At 41.0% G+C, this 21,538-nt stretch overlaps 1 protein-coding gene across 1 annotated transcript in view; it reads right to left on the reverse strand.

Moving 5' to 3' along the window:
• Positions 1–21,538, reverse strand: part of TYRP1 (tyrosinase related protein 1) — a 201,386-nt gene that overhangs the window by 172,228 nt on the left and 7,620 nt on the right. Inside the window, exon 2 of the mRNA XM_039544310.1 lies at positions 14,099–14,201. The gene's annotated coding sequence lies outside the window, so the exon portion shown is untranslated. The remainder of the gene's footprint in view (positions 1–14,098; positions 14,202–21,538) is intronic.

Here is a 21,538-nt window from a genome sequence, read left to right on the forward strand (position 1 = left end):
TTTGAGTATGCAATCAGAGCTATAACAATGATTACAAGTATTAGTCTGGTAGTTATATACAGCTAATGAAACAGTTGTTGGAATCTAATATCCATTTATCATTCTGTACATATTTTACCAAAGTTTTTTTTTTAATTTGCCTATACTTTATCACTATACAGAACTGAACATAGTTACTTACATTTTATGTGTAATTAATAAAAACAACAAGTTTATCATCTAGGCTTCTGCTGCAATCAGTTGAAAGCTATGTGTAGAGGATTGAAAGATTTCAGAAGTTCCTTCTTTTATTATTCTTGTGACTGATTACATTGGGCAGGATCCTGCTCCCCTGAAGTCAGTGGAAGTTTTATCCATAGTTTGCAGGCACATAGCCTGACCCTGGGAATTTCATGAATTCTTATGGGCAAGATTTTCAGAAGTGGCTAGTGATTTTGGGTGCCTCATTTTTCGGGTTGTCCAACTGGGGATGCCTTAAAGGGGATAGGAAGTGCTGAGCTCTGTCCCTCTGGAAATCTGGTCACCTTAAGGTTTCTCAAGTTGTGCATCCAAAAAACGAGGCACCCAAAATCACTAGTTATATTTAAAAAGCTTGGCCCTAGTGGTATATACTGTACCATCAAATCATGGCACAATGGGCAATGTAAAGTCATTTAATTTTGCATTCATTTAATCCAATTAACCAAAGACTACTTAATATTTGAGACCAAAATGACTTAATGAATTAAAAAGGCTCATATTAGAAAACATAAATCAGGCTCCATTAGAAGGGGTGTGATGTGACACATCTTCTCTTTGTATTTGGTTCATACAGGAGCCAGCCCAACAGTGCTCTGTAAGTAAGCATAAATGTCACCTCACTCCCTTCTGCTGGGTGCAGCTCCATGCCATTTTCCAAGCCACTCTCTTCCCTATGCATTGAACAGACTTCATTTTCCACTATGCCAAGCAACCTGGTTCTCTTCCTTCAAGGTCTTCCAAAAAGCCCTACTTTTGCAGGATCAGAGCCTTAGATCATAAACTTTTCAGGACAGGAATTGTCTTTATTTATTATTATTATGTATTTGTACGGTGGCTAGTGAAATGCAACATTAAGCTTTATTTGTGGGTTTGTAGTTGTCCCTCACTTTCAGGATCAGAAGTCAATTAGCAGTCTATAGGCTCTCACCCTCTTGGCCAGGCAGAGCAATACACAATCTATAGCCACATTCTCCTGACTGGGGCAGACAGCAGTTAACAGTCAATAGGCCTGAGGGCCTACAGTGAGGGTTCAGCAGCTCCCCAGCTATGCAGTTGGTGGTGAGGGGATAGGGGGAGCTGGGCCCACCCTACTCCACTGGGTCCCAGCCCAGGGCCTTGTGAGTGGTGCTAATCCCACCACTGAATCATCAGAGAAACCGAACTCTGCTGTGCCTCTACAGGGCTTTAGGTACTATTGTCATATTATAATACTGAATATTGCCCATCCTGGCTTTTGGGAGGAATATTCCATATTTGAAAGAAGGAAAAAAACGTGTGCGCCTGTTAAGTTGATCTTTAAAAACAAAAATCAGACAACTCTCTCAAGCTGTTCAGGGGTTTAGAATGTTAGAATAAATCCAAGGGAGAAGGATTATGAACAGAGTACAGGTGAGGCAGACAAAGGTGCATAATAAATTCCTTTATCACACAGCTTTGTAATTAATCATATGGCTTTACAGTTTATCACATGAACGTCACCTCAACATATGAGGGGTGGAAAGAGAGCACATAGTTTGATTTTTAAAAAGATAGAGAACCAAATATATCCTTGGCACAACTCTGTTGACTTTAGTAGAGTTACATTAGGGATGCATTTGGCTCAAAGCCTCTTATTCAGTTACAGTCTCATGCAGTCACCACCATTTTTACTCAGTCACTGTCTCAACACCATTATGTAACTTTGTATCCCCTTAACAATCTTTCGCCTTTAATGACATTTTATAGAGATGCTCACCTGCTAAAATGTCACTAAAGGTATCAGTAAAAAATGCCCTAAATATAGAACAGATGCACAAGATACAGCTTGATATGAATGTATTCTGGGTACACAGCTGTTATCACATTCCTCACTCTCTCATTTGCACCTGCTCATGTGGTGTGCTCCTGTCGATTGCTGGCAATTCACTCTTCTTGCAGTGCTGAGATTCTCAAATTCAAATCCAGCCTCATGGCTTTGTTTTCTCACACATAAATGTAATGATTTCTCCTACATTTATATGGGTTTGGTGAGCTCCTATAATCAGATACCTTGAATGTTTTAAAACTATTTTGTTCCTCTTTATTATTTCAATATACGCTAGAGATGAAGGCAGATATGTATAGATTACACATACAAACAGTTATGTACATATAACAATTGTTTGCTGCAATGTTTGCAACAATAACTTAGGGCTTGTCCACACTGGGAAGTTAATTTGGATTAAGGTAGGTTGTGAGTTTAAAGTGGACCAGCTGTTCCTGATTAACTCCCTGGGTGGATGCTCTTTTTCTGGTATTAGAATGCCTTATTCCAAATGAGCTTAATCTACTTTAGAGTACATATTCTAGTACATAACATAATGATCCTGCACGCTCATTCCCTCTAAGCTTATTCTACCAACACGTCCTTTCACAGCTCTGTCACTTTGTCAAACGAGCTGGCACTGCACTCAGCTGTAGTCATTTCAAGGAATCTTCACAATCAAAGAATCACCTGTTTCATAACAACAAAACAACCTGTATGAGGCTTCAGTTCAGCTAGAAGCAACAGCAAAGTCACCACATCTAGGCCTTACAAAGAGCCATATAGCTGCAGAATCCTCCAGTTGTTGTTTACTGTCAGTATGTGTATGTTTCTTGTTACAGAAGGTATGTCCATGTGGTTTTTTACTTAGCCCAGAGAGAAGACATATATTATTCCTGCAGATAAATGCTAACAATCAGTAGCACATTCAAACCACCAAAGGCTGCTAAGGACAGCAGCATGTCTTTATATTATTTTTTTTTAAACTTTGAGGCAAGATATAAAACAGAAACCTCTGCCCACATCAACTTTTAGTCATAAGGTCTAATTTTTGTTCTATTATACTTGTAAATGGATGGCACTGCGTGTTCTGGCTGACAAAGGGACTTCATTGTTTCTTTAACTTTGAACCAAATAAAGGCTTGGATCTCGTCAAGGAATGAAAAAGGGAATATATCACCCTGGGCTTTAAAGCTAGATCAAGTAAACTATCCTTGAGCATCCTACCATCTCCTCCCCTTTTACATCCTACATAAAGCCCTTCTTATCTGCCATATTTATTATAGATATTCAGTGTTTCAAAGCCACAAATTTTCAATTTGTTAATAAGCAGTCTTAACAGCTGGGTATATTATTGTGTGAATTCAAGCATGGTACACGTCTATAACCAGAAGTCAAGTTAAAGGGGAACGTAGAGAAATGGTGTAGTTATATGAAAATATACCTGAAGTTCTCTTAATTATGATACAATAGGAATTATGCTATTAAAAGCACAAAACTGCCTTCCTCATCTTTCTTGTAGAAAGAATCATGTTTTCTGTTTCCATATTGCAGACCTCTGCCTAGTTCTTTAGTAACTATACAGGGGTGAAAGTAACTTGAAGGACTTACCAGTACGCAGGGTGGCCGGGCTTCTGGGCAAGGTGGGGGGGGTGGCTCTAGACCCCTGGAAGGGGCAGGGTCTCTGGCAGAAGGGGCAGGGCTGGTGCCAGACTCTCCCAGCCAGCGCTGCCGGATGCTCCGGTGGCGATTTAAAGGGCCTGGGGCTCCAGCCGCTGACAGGAGCCTTGGGATCTTTTAAATTGCTGGGCACTGGGGCAGCTGCCCCTTTTGTTCCCCCATAAGTGGTCCTGCCAGCATGGCCCTTAAAGTGCTGCCATGTTGGCTGTGTACCGGTGGTCATTTTCTTACCCGTACACCATACCAGCCCATACCGGCTTACTTTCACCTTTGTAATGATAGATGGATATAGATATATAATGTGCGTGTTGGATTTTATACTTGTAGGCTAATTGCCTATTCTGGCTCCCTTTTATCTTGTCTTCAGCCAACAGCCAAACCTGCATAGACATAGCAGTGGATTGGTGATGGGAGATAGCAACGTCCCACTCTGAAATGATACTGATCTTTCTCTGCCTTTAACCTGGGCAAGCTGAACAACATAAGGTCATTCAATCATCCAGCCTCCCAGAGGCTGCTATTCTTTACATTATTCTTTTGCGGTTTGATTTTGGAAGTACGTTTTAATTTATTTATATGGCATATCCAATAAATTCAGTTGCATGTTTTATTTATCTTTTAAGTTCTGTCGCTAATATGGAATTTATGTGACTAATTCATTAGGTTTGTCACTAATGTATTAATTATGCAACTTTTAAGATGTGCTGATTTGGATCCATATTTCTTACTAATATCTATTTTATTAATAGCAGTCTATTTATAAAAAAATGAGATTAAATGTTAACCTACAATCTTGCCACTTCAGATAAGGGTTTGCCTCCAGCATACCATTCAATGACATAGCTACCTATAAAGATTTGTCTGGCATGCAGCATTTTAAACATTAGGTGTTCTTTTACCCTTACCTAGATAGATTGTCTCCTTTTCCTTTCTGGGCAGATGGAGGGGAATGGAGGGAAAGAACGATAAATCAAGTTCACACTGTCAGCAAGACAATCTGTACCTTCATCTTCTGTCTTTCCCAGTGATTCTGTCTGTACTATACGGCAGGCACATCAATCAGAGTTTTAGATCTCTGGAGTTAGGATGCCATGTCTCAATTCTTACCCTGATGCAGCCATGGGGAAACCACCACAGGGAGTCAGGAACAAACCACTCAACCGAGGATGTGGAATAGTTGAAGCAAAGAATATAGTCACATAGGAGGCTAAAATAGCTTTAAGTAAAATAAAATGCCTAATTAACTTAATTACTGTTATATGAATTTTTTATTTACAGGAAGAAACATTCATGAAAGAATGACTCGCTTAATTTGGATAATATTTTTCTGAACTAACAGTGGTAAAAATCCTTCTCTGGTAAAGTGTCTTTAGGTTAATGTAAATTAGAATACATCATCTACTATATATTGTAAATCATAGTTGGTGCTGGGCATTACAGTGGATTTATGTGCCCAGGAATATTGGGCTTCTTGGTTGGATCTTCAAAAAGCCTCATTATCTGAGGGTAACTGGTGCAGCTATGAGAGAAGATGAAATGGAGGGAGTTTTGAGATTAGGGGAATTTGTACTAATGTAACTATTCCAATGTAGTTACAGCAGCGCAACCCCCTATGTAGACACACTGCCTCAGCATGCAATGGTGTTTTACATGAGTTCAGTGGTACCCAAACTTGGTTCGCAGCTTGCTCAGGGTAAGCCCATGGCGGGCGCGAGACACTTCATTTACCTGGAGCGTCCGCAGCTCCCAGTGGCCACGGTTTGCCGTTCCCAGCCAATGGGACTCCACTTCCTGCAGCTCCCATTGGCTGGGAATGGCAAACTGCGGCCACTGCGAGCAGCCATAGCTGCGGACGTTCCAGGTAAATGAAGCGACTTGCGGCCCGCCAAGCGCTTACCCTGAACAAGCCGCGAACCAAGTTTGGGTACCACTGCACTTGTGCATCTTTCCCTGGTAACCTACCAAGGTAAATCAGACCAGTTCAAGCCCCATCTTGCACCAGTATAGTACATCTAACCTGAAATTGCCCTGGAATAGCTACATCACTTGCTACAATGGCGCACCACCCTCTGTCCCCCAAAGTATAGACAAGGGCCTAAGAGTCTGTTTGACAATTCAGTGTAATGTGAAGAGTAAAACAAGATATCCATGTGCTGGGTGGGAATTTAGGGAGGAAGAACAAGGAGTTTTAGAGATTGAGACTGGAAGGAAGAGTCCATTCAGGGAAGCCTGATATCATGGGAGGATCCTGAAGTTTTGATAGATCTGGACCCATTTAGGCTAATACCACTGCTGTATATGTGCAACACAGCGATATTTATTTCCAAGAATGTCCATTGCTTGAGGCATAAAGGCAACAGCAAATATATCCAGTTTACAAAAACCTAAAAATCATCCCTTTGATTCTCCCTCTCACTGTTAATGTAATGCAAGCTGACTGCTAGTTGCTCCCTCTTTCCTTCACCAGTGCCTGCTTTGTCAAAAACAAAAGATATACAAACCACAACAAACCAGACTAAACCAAACAAACCCCTAACACCTTGCTAGCTATCAAGAAAAATCAAATTACCAGAAATGTTTCCAAATCCTAATACAGGCATTTCATTGCATACATTGATGGGATATGGAAGTATGATTTTGGCATATGGAAATTTGTTATGATTCAAACTGTCCAAGAACTATGCCAGTTGTTGAGGGACTTGTCAATACAAAGGCAGTATAGACCTTATTTGTGATGTCTGTTCAAGAGCTTTGTGGCTGTGGTTATTAAAAACCCATTGTTCTGTCATAAGTGTTGAATCTGTTACTTGCATGTTAAGTTGCTCTTTACTCTGCAAATAGTCCCAGTGGAGGAAGAGAGAAAAAAAAAAAAGGGACTACTACTCAATATGAATGAGGGTGTGAGAATTAAGTCCAAACAGTTGGAGATAGAAAAAAATCACCTAGATTAGCTGCAATACTGTAATCCAACCCCTGCCATTGTGGGGGTTGTCCCTCTCTGTCTATTTTTTTCCCCTCTGGTATTAATCCAGCCTAATTTCACTGGTCTACAATTTTTGAGAAGTCGTCTGCTTCAGAGATAAAATGTGCTATTTATTATGTATTTTGATGTGCTGAATTCAAATATGACAATTAAAACAACTGATTGGCTACTGTTTCTAAGTTATGTAAGTTTTTATTTTATGTCTATGTATATTGTGTAGACAGTAGAGTTTTAATCATAAATTGTAAACCTAGGTCTTTTCATGTGTTTATGGTTGCTTTACATGATAATATTTCACCTGTCCTGTTTATGTAACACTTTAAAAATCAGCAAAAGGGTGATATAATTAAAATTTATTATGAAACAAAAGGCAAAAAACTATTATATACATAGTTTAGTCCTATTCAGTGTCTACTCGGTGCTTCTTGGCTTGTCTCTTGTATTCATTAAATGGAGCATCTCTTGTCACTGTCCAGCAATAGTCTGCAAGCATTGATGGGCTCCATTTGCCCTGATTGCAACAATGTTGCAATGTCCTGGTGAAATCGCTCGCCGTGCTCGTCGCTCACTGCTCCGCAGTTCGGTGGAAAAAAATCTAGATGAGAGTGCAAAAAATTTATCTTTAGTGACATGTTGCAACCAAGGCTTTTGTATGCCTTGAGGAGATTTTCCACCAACAACCTGTAGTTGTCTGCCTTGTTGTTTCCGAGAAAATGTATTGCCACTAACTGGAAGGCTTTCCATGCCGTCTTTTCCTTGCCACGCAGTGCATGGTCAAATGCATCATCTCGAAGAAGTTCACTAATCCGAGGACCAACAAAGACACCTTCCTTTATCTTAGCTTCACTTAACCTTGGAAATTTTCCACGGAGGTACTTGAAAGCTCCTTGTGTTTTGTCAATGGCCTTGACAAAGTTCTTCATCAGACCCAGCTTGATGTGTAAGGGTGGTAACAAAATCTTCCTTGATTCAACAAGTGGTGGATGCTGAACACTATTCCTCCCAGGCTCCAATGACTGTTGGAGTGGCCAATCTTTCTTGATGTAGTGGGAATCTCTTGCACGACTATCCCATTCACAGAGAAAACAGCAGTACTTTGTGTATCCAGTCTGCAGACCAAGCAAGAGAGCAACAACCTTCAAATTGCCACAAAGCTGCCACTGATGTTGGTCATAGTTTATGCACCTCAAAAGTTGTTTCATGTTGTCATAGGTTTCCTTCATATGGACTGCATGACCAACTGGAATTGATGGCAAAACATTGCCATTATGCAGTAAAACAGCTTTATGAATCAATGAACAGTCTCCAAAGCATGGGGCAGGGGTCGCTTGCTAAGGAGTGGGTGGATCGGTATGGCCTGGCCATCTTCTTGCAGGGGGGAGAGATAGATGATCATATGTCTCCCTTTCTCTTGAATTCTATGATTCCACTCATCTGGATCATGAATGATGTTGAGGGCTGCCATCACACCATCGATGTTGTTGCAGGCTACAAGATCACCTTCCATGAAGAAGAATGGGACAAGATCCTTTTGACGGTCACGGAACATGGAAACCCTAACATCACCTGCCAGGAGATTCCACTGCTGTAGTCTGGAGCCCAACAGCTCTGCCTTACTCTTGGGTAGTTCCAAATCCCTGACAAGGTCATTCAGTTAACCTTGTGTTCTGAGGTGTGGTTCAGAGGAGGAGGATGGGAGAAAATATGGGTCCTGTGACATCGATGGTTCAGGACCAGAAGTTTCATCCTTTTCCTCTTCCTTGTCTGACTCAAGTGAGAATGAATCTGGTGCATCAGGAACCGGCAGTCCTTCTCCGTGGGGTACTGGGCGTATAGCTGATGGAATGTTTGGATAATGCACAGTCCACTCTTTCTTCTTTGACACACCTTTCCCAACTGGAGGCACCAGGCAGAAGTAACAATTGCTGGTATGATCTGTTGGCTCTCTCCAAATCATTGGCACTGCAAAAGGCATAGATTTCCTTTTCCTGTTCAACCACTGGCGAAGATTTGTTGCACAAGTGTTGCAGCATATGTGTGGGGCCCACCTCTTGTCCTGATCTCCAATTTTGCAGCCAAAATAAAGGTGATAGGCTTTCTTAACTATAGTGGTTATACTGCACTTTTGTGATGCAAAAGTCACTTAACCACAAACATAGCAGAAGTTATCTGCACTGTTCACACAAGTACAAGGCATCTCTGCTCACTTTGGCTAAACAGAAATGTGTCCCTTTGCAAAATCAAACACTGACAAATAAGAGAGCACGACACTGTATGATTTCTAGAGCTGATATAGGGCAATTTGTTCAGCAGAGTGATGTAAGCTTTGTTATGATTGCATTATCCATGACTTCTAGGAATAACATGATGCAATTCATATCATGTATGACGCAATACCAGCTTCAGATTGCATCATTCATTGTTTTGCCTAAAAAGCAAGTACTGTCCAAACCCAGTCATAGATTTAGTCATAGATCCAGTCAAAGATGTATTTTAGTCATTTCTGGTTTAAATTGAGATCCCTTCCCCTTTATAACTCACTTATCCTCCGCTATTCCCAAGTCAAGGGTCGTATATACTGACCCAATAGCATATCTTGCAAACTAGAGCCAATCAACAATTTTAAGCATCATTTTCGTTCTCAGTGACCCAGAATTAGTAAAGTTTGACTACATTTATTTCAGAAGCATTTTGGCTGTAGAGCAGTGTTTTATATGTCTCAAGTAATGAAGATTTATTACTTACATTAAATGTTAGTGGTGTTTTCAAGCAGATGCTTAGTTCATGCCTTCTTTTTTGTTTTTTTTTGTTCTTGACTATTATGGTAACTCCACCCTTCAGTGGACCACAGTCTGTTCTCAGTTGTGCAAATGCATCATCCATTTGCCCCAATTCTCCTCTCACTTAAATGGATTTTTATATTGGTATAATTCCATAGACTTCAGTGCAGTTTCTCCTGATTTACACCAGCATGAGCAGGAAATCAGGCCCACTGAGTTCTCTGAGAATTGCATCCTTGTAACCGAGAACAATATTTGACCCAGTAACTTATTTTACAAGAGGACTATTTTTCTTACTATCTAGGCAGTACAGCAGGTCCTGTAGCACAAATGAAGGGGCTTATGAGTCATGCTCTCTCAATGATTCAGTAAGGCTCTAAATTTGTATAACCTTTCCTTGCTAATGCATCCCCAAAAGCGATACCATTTCCTTTATTAAACATACAAGAGAAGCAATAAGCTGCATTTGCTTGAATTTCAAATTCCAAGCACTTAAAGCTTTTAAACCAATCAGCTGGAAGTGATTTTTTTTTCTTTCATGAATGCATGCAACCTTTTTCCCTGAAGTTACGTTGCTGGAAATATTTTGCTGACTTGACCTGGAATTGCTGCCTCCTGAAATTTCCCCTAATTGTTACAATATCATTAGGCTACAAAGGTAGAAAAGCTGAAATGCCTTTCATCTGTCCCTGATGTCCTTGATGGATTTAGACCCTGGAGAGAGAGAGCTGAGGCGCAGGTATCCCCGGATTCTATTGCCCCATTCTGCAGTTTGCAACCACACTAGCTCAAGCTGTGATCTCATTAGAGCTCCAAATAAATAGAATGGGGGAGCGCCAGTAAAAGCTACAGGAAGTGCTGTTGGTGATTCAGTAGGTGGCACTCTTCCTTTGAATCTGCAATTAATCAATGGAACTGCATGGTGTTAGGAGGATCCTAGTAACCACTAAGGATGAAGCAAGTGTTTCTAAGATCAGCCTCTAATTAGGGAAGCATTATGACACTCTTAAAGGTTGATATGTGATGTAGCTTTCTCTGTGTATGTATGTGTGTATATATTACATTACATTGACTTATGAAATATCACATCTCCCCCCAGAGATGGTTATAACTGTTTAATAGTGCACAGCAATGCTAGACAACAGTATATAACAGGGAAGAAGAAGAATAATTTAACTAAAGGTCAAGAGGAATTTAGGTTAATTACCATACTTCAAATGGAATTTGGCCAGGACATTAGGTTTAATAAAACACCCTGCTCTTACAAAAAGTGCCACAAGATCATTTATGACAAATAGTTGGGATTTTTTATTTATATCTCATCTGAAACAGGGTAGCTCCAGCAGCACAGTGATGAGATGCTAGTTGGCTCTGTCTATTAGTTGCTTCCTGATGAAGTAAAAAGCAAAGACCCCCAAATTTTCTAGTAAACTGGCACAGTTTGTGTTTTTGAATTACAATCATGCAAAAAACATGGTTTTGCATGGGGTTGACATGAAACCAGATAGTAACTTGACAGTTTCAAATGAGTTCATTCAAACTGGAAATTCAACCTGAAACACGGTGTCTGTTTGTGCACATTTATGCATGCACTCAAACAACATGAATCAAATCTTAGGGGCTATTTTTTGAAAATGAAGCACAGCGGAGTGCTTGACAATACCCTGGCCACTTCTGAAAGTTGTAGCAGCCACATAGGAGAAAAATGTATCTTTTGAAGTTTGGCTGCCTGTGATCAACAGTACTTTGCAGATGGCTGAAATTCAAAGAAAAGTGTTGTGTTTCTGCTTTGGCCACCTGCTGCACACTGCAGAGCTCCAGAGGCAACAGGGCTGTTTTCAGTTCTGTTTAAATTTAAAATACTAAAGGAAGTGAGAATTACTCCACTATAAGTGAATCTTGCACCTTTGTATTTGTGTATAATTTTACATTCACTAATGTGTATTGAAGTTGAATTTAAAGTAACAAACTAATTTGTGTGTGTGTGTGTGTGTGTGCGCGCGCGCGCGCAATACTGTAATTATTTGATAGTATTCTATGTGCATGTGACAGCAAGGGGGATTTTCATTCAGGTCAAGTTATAGAGGCCTGTGCTTTAAAAGCTGAAGGAGCTGATTTCTCTTCCCAGTGTCTCTGTGAAGTTTTAACTGCCCCTGGGGTAGAGCATTGTGACAATCGTAAAGTCACAGATTTGTTACAGTATGTTTACACACACCCTTTTTTTTTCTTCTTTTCTCCGGTGGTGCAATATTTTCCCCTTTCTATTTTCAACAAGGCACATCAGAAGGTTAGTTTTGGTGTAATAATTCAAGGCTCATCGACTTCAATAGGATCAGGACTGGGTCCTGTATATATTTAACTGCACATGAATTATTATACTGTAAATCACACTCAGTCTTGTCTTCCTGCTGAGTGTGTTTGTTTGTCGTGATTTTTTTGTTTTGTTTTTTGTTAGAGATGCACCCAGTCAAAAGTATGGGTTGTCTGAAGAAACTCCGCTTCCTGAAAACAGTTGCTTTAATACTACAGTTCCATTTATGAAATTTAAACTAGCCAAAAAAAAGTGTGTGTGTATGTTTGGGTGTGTATGGCTATTTTGATTGCAGGGAAATTAAAAGGGTAGTTTCAGGAAAAACAACCTGAAAACAGACTGACTATTGAATATTCCCCTCCTTTCCTCTGCTCACACAAGGTGGTGCTAGCCGTAGATAATGAGAAATAAATGTAGGGAAAGTGTGCATATGAAAATAGCCATTCTGATCACATTCTCCCCCACGTTGTAAGGTAGCCAACATTTATGACAAAGCATTCAGCAAATGTCTGGCGAAATGTTTCAGTAACAGGGCTTATAAATCTGCTGGCTCTTTCATTAATCAGAAGAGGAGCTGTGCAGCTATTGAAATAATTCCTCAAAAAATGGCTAACATGCCATGCTGCAACATCATTCCTAGAAACAGTGGTTCTAGGACTGATGATATAGCACCAGCAAATTACTTGCTTCTGGCACTGAAAGACTGTAGGTAGAAGTGCCATTTCTCAGAAGCTGTGCTCTCCGGTTTCATGGGCTGTCTCCATCACCAAAAAGGCATTTCCTTTCCAAACAGCATCTTGAAGCCAGTCCCTTTCCCTTCCTTCCATATGCAGGCCCATTTACCTAACTAGGTGCATCCTGAACCTTGAGTCTTTTCTTCTGCTCTCTGATAGCCTCCCCTAATCTTATACTGGTTCCCACCAGGCAGGTTCAGATCGGGGTAATGAAGGAAAGGGGGTGGGGGCGGGGAAGCAAAGCAAGAAAAACAAAATACAAACTTTTTCTAAGACCAAATATCATTAATAATTTTCTTAACCATTTTTGTTCTAGGTAATGTACTGATTATGCCTCCAATCACCCTGGTGTCTAAGCACCTCACATATGTTAATGAATTAACCCCAGAACATCAATGCAAGGTAGGGAAGTACTATCTCCATTTTACAGGAAGAGGAACTGAGATACAGAAAAATTAGGTGGCTTGGCACAAGAACTCTATGGCAGTATGGGAAATTGATCCCAAGCTCTTCTGAAAAGCAGTCTAAGGCTTTAACTTTCCTCTAATTTGTGCAAGTAACTAGTCATTTTAGATTTCTGTTTCTCCACACACAAAAAATGTCCACCAATGTTAACAAGAGCTCAGAATCAGCCCCAGAGTGTTGCTCGGAAACACTCAATTCAAGAGAGTTTCATCCAGAGAGGATGAAAATGAACAAAACATGAGCAAAACTATCAAAGGATTGTTATCTCACTAAAAACATCATATCTGCTAGCAGGTAATCCAACAAGGAAATCCTAAGAAATAGAAAAGTTGTCAGTTTTAAAACCAATTGTTAGTTACCATATGCAGGTAGGCAGAATCTAGGATGCCTTCAGTAATTTAATATAGACCCAAACTCTTCCCTATGCTTCCCAAGATAGAGGGGGCCTTAATCAAACAGATTTCCCCAGCCTGCCATTGAAGGAGGGCAAGTGCTATGTATGTAGCACCATGTTATCTGAATCCTACTTGCTGTGACCCCATGGAGGCTTTTTCTACTAGAGCTCTGTAGGGCCAAGCTCCACAGGAGATGGGGTAGCAGGAACTAGAGGGGCAGGAGCCTCTCTTCATGGCATTTTACCCCCACCAGATGTGTGAATTAACATATGGAAACATACACTTAAATGAAGGCTACTTCCAGAAACTGTCTTCCATATCTGTGTCCTCCCCTGGAGATATACTTCTAGAGGAAAAGTGAGCCTGCGGCCAGTGCAGAGAGGCCAGACCACCTCAGGAGTGCAGCACTTTTTTCCTGAAATCACAGCTCATTTCTTGTCCCTCCAACCCCTCTAATCCAAAATCATATTCTGTAGCAAACCCCACATGGTCAATCTCACACAGGTTTTTAGCCCTATGTGTCCCATCCTTTGCCAAGCCACCCACAGGAAGGAGACAGTTTAGTCTATAATAAGTTAGAAAAGATATGCACCATCTCCCCCCGAGGGGAGACAGACATCTGTATAATAGACACTTGGCTGAGTTTGTGATAATGATTTTTCTTCCAAAACTAAATATTTTCTTATCACAACCGAAAAAATGGGGGGGAAGAGGGGGAAGATCTTACTATCCCTTCATGGAGTGATGAAGCAGTTTCATGTGTCGGATGTTTCTGCCTTAATCTTCTTTTGACCTGATGGTAGGAGGTCAGTGAACATCCTATGTTATCACTGTTTTCAAAAAGAAGAGAAATAAAGGTGGGTGCATAAATCAGTTCAGATTAAATGCAAACTTGGGCAATTACACCAGACACTGGAACATGTTTTCCACAACAGCATTGTACTGTGGCAGATTTCATTCCCGTGATCTCACAATGAACTATAAAGGTGACTAAACTTGGGAAGATAAAACATTCTATTGTCAGGATTGACATTTGTGCAACCTTATTCATGAATCAATCTATGAGTCTTATGTGTCCTGCAACTGCTGAAGTAGTGAAAAGGACAGTAGGTTCAAATGTGCCCTGGGATAAATGAGTACAAACGTAATGCAGCCAAGAGGAACAATAAATAAAGAGCACTTTCCAATGCTGGAATGTATAAAGTGACAGAAACTTGAAGCCACATTATTATGAATACAGACAAAATAGGAAACTACTATGTAGAATAGTGTCTAATGAAGCAAAAGCTACTTTTCCCCCCAAACTTTACAGGATCACCAGAAACAGTTTTCTCTATATTGGTGGAAAATGTATAAAGTTGCTTTTTCATTTTCGGCCTGATCCAACCCAAATTGAAGCCTGTGGGAAAACTCCCATCAGGCCCTTACCCCACTGTGGATAAAGATCAGAGTATGCATATGTATAAAAGAAGCAGGCAATGATACAAAATTAAATCTGGCTTAGTATGAACTGCACCAAGCTGGCTTGCTCACAAGGGCTAGCAGATGCTTGAGGTGTCTGAAGCATACTTGGTTTTTGCAAAGAATAATGTGTGGCTTGGACTATCAAGTAGATAACTAATGTCAGAGTAATTCCTTTCCCTCTAAGAAGCATCTTAAAGAAGCACAAGTGAAACTGTCCTGAGTGCAGCACCACACATCAGCTCCTTCTTGCACTGCTAACAGACCAAAGTTCTTGTATGTTATTGCAGGTAAATCTACCATTAATATTGCCTCAGATATGCCGATTCATTGGGCTTGTAGCTGCACTTAATACAAAGCAGCGTTCACATAGGAACTGGGCTGATGCACTCCTTTTACAGCTGACCATTGTTGTATGACTGTTACTGTCTGGGGTAGAGCTGATGACTCAGAACTAGTGGAGGTAAAATGCTCAAACAACAGAACTTAAAATTCCCCCCCGTCCGCATTTCCCCAATTTCAAAGCACATGAAGACTTTACTTCATGAAGTGGGCTTTTTCTTCATTTCTTTTTAATGGAGCCTCCTGTCCAGCCTCCTAACTATTTGGAGCTCTTACCTTACCTCTGCTGCCGCTGCAGGCCTTTTATACAACAGAATTACCATACTGCCTTATGCCCATATCCTCTGGTACTTAGGCACCTAACTCCTATTGATTTCAGTAGGTGTTAAGTGCCAAAACACCTCTGAGGTCCTGGGCCATAATGCCTGCTTGCTGGTTAGTGTTGTACCTGTGGCTCCTAAAATTAGCAACTGGTGGGCTGGCTGGAGCCTAAGGCAGCCTGTTTTCTGAAAGTAGCTGAACTCCTTCTCACTGCGGATCAGGCTGGAGAGGGAAACTGTATTGCCAACTCATGTAATATATGATGCTTTTCTAAAAGCCCCTGCTCTTGGAGCCCTGGGATTTCTTGAGGCTCTTGGCTTTCATTAACAAAACAGTTTGGAGCTCTTACATTCACAAGGAAAACATGAGTCCTAAAAGCTCAAAAACCAGAAGACAAATAAAAAGAAACCAAAGTTTATTGTTTTTTAAACTCTCATAATTGTATGGGGCCTGGCTCATAATTTTTGAAGACTTAGGGATGGCAATGCCGTAATCCACTATCCTGCTTCCAACCCCAAATCAGCTAGTAGCCTGTACCTTGACTTAGAACTCAAGGAAGAAAGAAACCTTGAAACTCTTTTCTTTGGCAAATGCTAGCCTCACCTTCAAAATTTAGAGAGGTTCACCAATACCATGTAATAATTTAGGGGTCTTTAAAAGACAATTTTGTTCCTCTAGTGAATTCCCTAGAGGAAAATGTAAGAGCACAGCTAAGGGTTTGGATGGGGCGGGGTTAGCTGTTCTGGGTTTTAGCAGTTGGAGTTGCCTATGTATCCTCTACTAAGTATAATCTAAATTGTTAAATTAAGCCAGACTTCATTTTTATTACTTGAAGTATTTACCACTGGAAGGAACATTGAAACCATACAGCTTATTCCTTAAACAAAGAAGATACATAGAAATTATTTCCTTTCTGAACTGGGGAAGGGCTAGAAATGCAGAACACTTCAGAGAAAGGAAGGCAGGAGGTACAAGAGGACTAAGAAAACATTTTTCATGTATCAATGTCTCATGAACCTGCGTGCACACACTAGAAAAGAACAAATTCACAGTGCAGAAGGGACTAAAAGGTAAAGGAGGAATGTCCTCGGGTGATTGAAATGGTGAAGGAATGGAGATCCTGTCTCCTGACCAACCCCCTTGAAAGCTCCACTTTATGGGGGCTGTGAAGAAGCAACTACAAAGTAAAATTAAAAAAAAATGCAAAGTGAAAAGGGGTGTGTGTGTGCTAGGAAACCCATTCTCTGGTATGCAGATATGCACTAGCACTTCCCCTCCTATTGCAGAAAGGGATGGGGAGCAATTTAAAATTGCTCATTTAAGTGTTGCAGCAGCATTCATGGCGAAATCAATTCGGGGGTTTGCTTGGCTTCTTAAGAGGTATGAGAAGGTGAAACTATTGACAAGAAAAAGACAGTGAAATTATGGGAGAAATAGAAGTTGGGTTGTAAAGCAGGAGGGCCAAAAAGACAAAGAGCAGAGTTTATATGGTATTTTCCTTGTTTCTCCTCTGGTCTTCTTTTCTACCACATTATTTACCTTCAAAAATATCCCCTCTTATCTCCTTTTCCCTTTCCCCAAAGGGGGAGGGGTGGAGACAGGCCCCTTCTGCCTTCCAGGCTAACCCATAGAGCTGACCATCCATAGAGAGGGAAGCAGACTGCATCATTCCAAGAAACAGTGCAGCATGCATGACTCTACTGCACACTGGGAGCCTAGGAGGAGATAGTTCCTCTGGAAGGTGCTGGTGAGAAGCAGTTGGCTCTAAAGCAGTGATGATAATAGCTTTAACAAAACACTCTGAAGTACTTATTACAGCATTACTAATACTTAATATCTTAGAGCTGGACCAAGCCTGCATCTAAAATGTGTATACAGCAAGCCAAATCTATTCTTCCTTTTTAAAGCCAGGACTGAAAGTGGAAATCACGAGAGAGGCTTTCCTCAAAAACTGTTTTGACCTGGCACAAACCAGGAAGTATAGGATGTGTCATGAGAAAGTATGATCTTATTAAATATTCTAGCTCAATTTCAGGATGCTAATCCAAACCAAAACTCTGAACCTGTTAGGATTCACCTGTTGCAAGCTGATATTCCAGATTGCATTGTATATAGAACAATGAGTCTGAGAGGCACTAAAATACTGAAAAGAGCCTGTATATTTGAAGGAGGGCGGAATGATGGGACCTGATAATGAATCATCTCACATTTTGTAATGGCAAAACCAAACAGACATAGAAACTGAAAATAACAAGGAATAACTGACAGTTCCTTTCTTTTTAATGAAACATTAGGGGTGTCTATTTAAACAGATGCAAAACTTAGCTGGAAGAGATGAAAACAGGAGCAGGTTTCACAGCTTGTTCTCCCATGGTTATAGCCTCTAGACTGCAATCCTGACTTCAGGCAAAGCTCATTATGGGAGTAGTTTTCTGCCTGAGTAGAAACGGTGGATTTAGCCCTTATTGTCCAGCAATGGAAGAGCATTTGGGGAGTTCTACTGCCTTCTGGCAAGATACTGTCATTCCTCTATTGTGTTCAAAATAACACCAATCATAAGTGTGGACTGTGGTATCAAACCACTACACCTTCCAGTGAGAGGAACTAGCATCTAACTACAGATTCCACATACTTCTCATGGCATTTCTCTCCTGAATCCTGAGGGTTTGGGTATCAGAGTACAGCTAGTGAGGAATAGAACTAGTTTGGTGAATAGAACCACAATAATATTTGCTAACTACAACTATCTGGGAAGTAAGTAGGGATTACCCTGTGGTTAGAATTTTCCTCCCAGCTGCCCTGGTGACCTTGCCAGGAAGGAGCGAGGTGGGTGGAGATACTGCCAAATAAATTCATAGGAAAAAATAATGATACACCCTGCTGAGTGGGTGGTGGGATCCAGAAGAACCCAGACCTGTCCATCAAAGCCGGTAAGCAGATTGGCATTAACTGGGTGGAGAGGGGGCACTACATGAGTGTTACATCTCGTGCTGTGACTATGGCTGTTTTCACCAGCAATTTTTCTGATGGCGGCTTTTCCCTGGTAATGCTACTTTGAAGCCTGTGTTAGTGGAAATGAATGGTCAATTGTGGGAAAGATGAATTGGTTTGTCACCATGCTTTTGCCTTTACAAAAACTTGTCCTAGTGACTGGAGTAATGTAAAACAATCCCTGCTAAATGTATTTCAGCCACTAGATTTCTTGTGTAGCTTCAGTTGTGCCATGTGGCACCTGGAGAAATATGTCCATTACTTTGTACTGCCTGAAGTCCAGGCCTTAAATTCTATAAATCTGTGTGTAGATGTACAGACTCACCCCTGCAGCGCCTCCTGCTGGTGACTCCTGGGAAGTAGCTCATTCCAGCTCTGGAGCGCCCTCTGCAGGCCGGTGATCCGCCCATTCTCTGGCCCCCATGTCCCTCGCTGGACCCAATGCCCTTTTACATGGGGTGCTACGCCTGGCAGTAACCCCTTTAACTCAGGGTCTCCCCTCCCCAGGGAACCCCCACCCACTATTCCCACCTCACTATAAGCCTACTGCCAGTCATTGTCTAGCCCCGCACCCTGGGGCAGACTGCAGTATCAGCCTACTCATCACTGGCAAGGAGGGTTTGGACCTGCTGCCTTGGCCTACCCCTGGGCTGCCCTCTGCAATCCCCAGTACCCCTTGGCCTTCTGCTAGGCCACAGCCTGGGGATTTCCAGGCTAGAGCTCCCCAGCCCTGCTTCACTTAGGTACTCTGCTCAGGCTTGGCTGTAGGGACCTATCTCCCTCTACAAACAGAGAGAGACTGTTTGCTCTTGGCTTCCCTGGCCTTCTTATAAGGCCCTGTTGCTCAGTTTGGGGCATGGCCCCAGATGCAGCCACTTCCCCAATCAGCCCAGCCTAAAAGCTGCTTTCTCCAGCCACAGCTCCCTCCCAGGGCTGTTTTTACCCCTTCAGGGCAGGAGCGGGGGTCCACCTCGCTACACTGTGTCACATGTGTAAAACTTAGAATTAAAACTACGGTAGTTTGTACCTTTTAGCACCTCTCTTTTGAAGATCTCAAAACACTTCATAAACATTAAAACACACAACATCCCTATGAATTAGTTATTATTTATAAAAAGGCCCAATAATAAATTCCAAGGAATGACACCCAGTGGCCTTACAATTTAAATCATTTTTATTTTCTTCCTCTCTCTGACATGCTCCACTGCCAAGATAAAAATACAGTAAACACACTAACATATGTACCTGAGAATCTTACATCACTGTGTTTGGTGGTTTTTGTTTGTTTTTTGTTTTTTCCCCTTTTCATCTTCATGATACTTCTCTTTGACTTTACTTGACTTGGACACTACTACATTTCACTTCATTTATAGGAGTCTCTAGTAGTAACTTAGATTTTGAACATCTGCACATTTTTGGGGGGGCATTCAGATACAGGGTTTTGGCTCAGACCATTATAAAGATGAGAACAATTTCTAAAGTTCAGATCCAGCTCCAGGTTCTGATTTCAAACCTCCTAAATATTCAGCTGTGTTCAGATCTGGGTTTGGAGCCTCTCTGTGTTCAACTTTCTTTTCCTAAAGCAGTTACATAAATCTGCAGTGTCTGGGTTGCAAACACTGTGAGGAATGTTTAATTTAAATATCAAAACTGTTGATTTTTAGTTTAAATTTCTTGAAATCAGTTTCTATTCATTTTAATTATTTTGTAAAACCATTATTTATTTTTTAAACAAAATCTGATTTTTGTAGCTAAGCTACCTTTAACCAATAAATACTGAGTTCAGGCTTAGTCAAAATGTGGGCAAAGCTTTCTTCTTCTCTCCTTGTACAAGTTCTGGTAATCATAGAATGTCAGGGTTGGAAGGGACCTCAGGAGGTCATGTAGTCTAATCCCCTCCTCAAAGCAGAACTAATCCCCAGACAGATTTTTACCCCAGTTCCCTAAATGGTCCACATCAAGAATTCAACTCACAACCCTGAGTTTAGTAGGCCAATGTGCAAACCACTGAGCTATCCCTTCCCCCAAGACTAGTACTAACGGCTATTTTTTATCATGCTAAGAAATATGAAGTGCACTAAAAGTGAGGCAGGGAAAACTGTTGACTAGATAATTTCAGGACTGTCCTGGCAGGACGGTAAGAGCATGTGATGAAGTCAGACTATAGATGATGGTTATGCCTTCTGGCTGTGCTTAAGGCAATGGTGCTTGGAAGAGAGTTTAAAGGGTCAGTGTGCAAATTAAGCTGCAAAAAATAAACTAGGATCTGCAAATCCAGATTCACCTTTTCTCAGATTTATTTTTAAACTCTGTTAAAATGCACTATGCATTTTATGTATATGCATATGAGCTGAAGGTTTTTTTCTGTGTTGCTTATTTACGAACACAACCTGTCCCTAGGTAAGTTGCCAGAACAGTAAACAATTATATCTGCTTAGGCAAGACAACCAGTAATTTAAAGTATAATACGTCTATTGTCTAATTTTACAAAAATGGCAAATTGGGATTTTGGGGGCAGGGTTGTCTTATTCAGAAAACGCACAAACACCAAAGTAGAAGAATGAAAACGGTGATAAGAGAAATGGAAAGAAAATGTCAAGAACCAAATAAAACTTGAATGTTCTTTAATCATTCTTAGCTCTTAGGGCTAGGTCACTCCTGGTATGGTCAACTGTTGAGAAGACCAAATTATCTCAAAGATTATATAACCAGCTGAGTTTGTGGTAAGGACAGGATTCCAGCTCAGATGTCGCCAGCACCCTCTGCCGATGGGACATGGGTGACAGTTTGGATGTGAATTATTTGTTTTAATGTTCATATTTAAAATGTTTCTAAAATAGGGTGGATATACCTGGTGGAACCAGAGTCAGAGGGCCCCTTTTCCCTGGAGAGGCAGTTATTGAGGGTCACCAGAGGAAACAGGGAACAAGGGGAGTTAGGCTGGAAGTAATCCAGCTGCAGAGCAGTTCATAGAGTTTAATAAAATTCCACATGTTCAACTTACGCTTCATTCAGCATCACTCTTTGCTAATGAAACAGTCACTATCCTCAG

This window comes from Mauremys reevesii, linkage group 6 (genome assembly GCF_016161935.1).
Source record: "Mauremys reevesii isolate NIE-2019 linkage group 6, ASM1616193v1, whole genome shotgun sequence".
NCBI lineage: Eukaryota > Metazoa > Chordata > Testudines > Geoemydidae > Mauremys > Mauremys reevesii.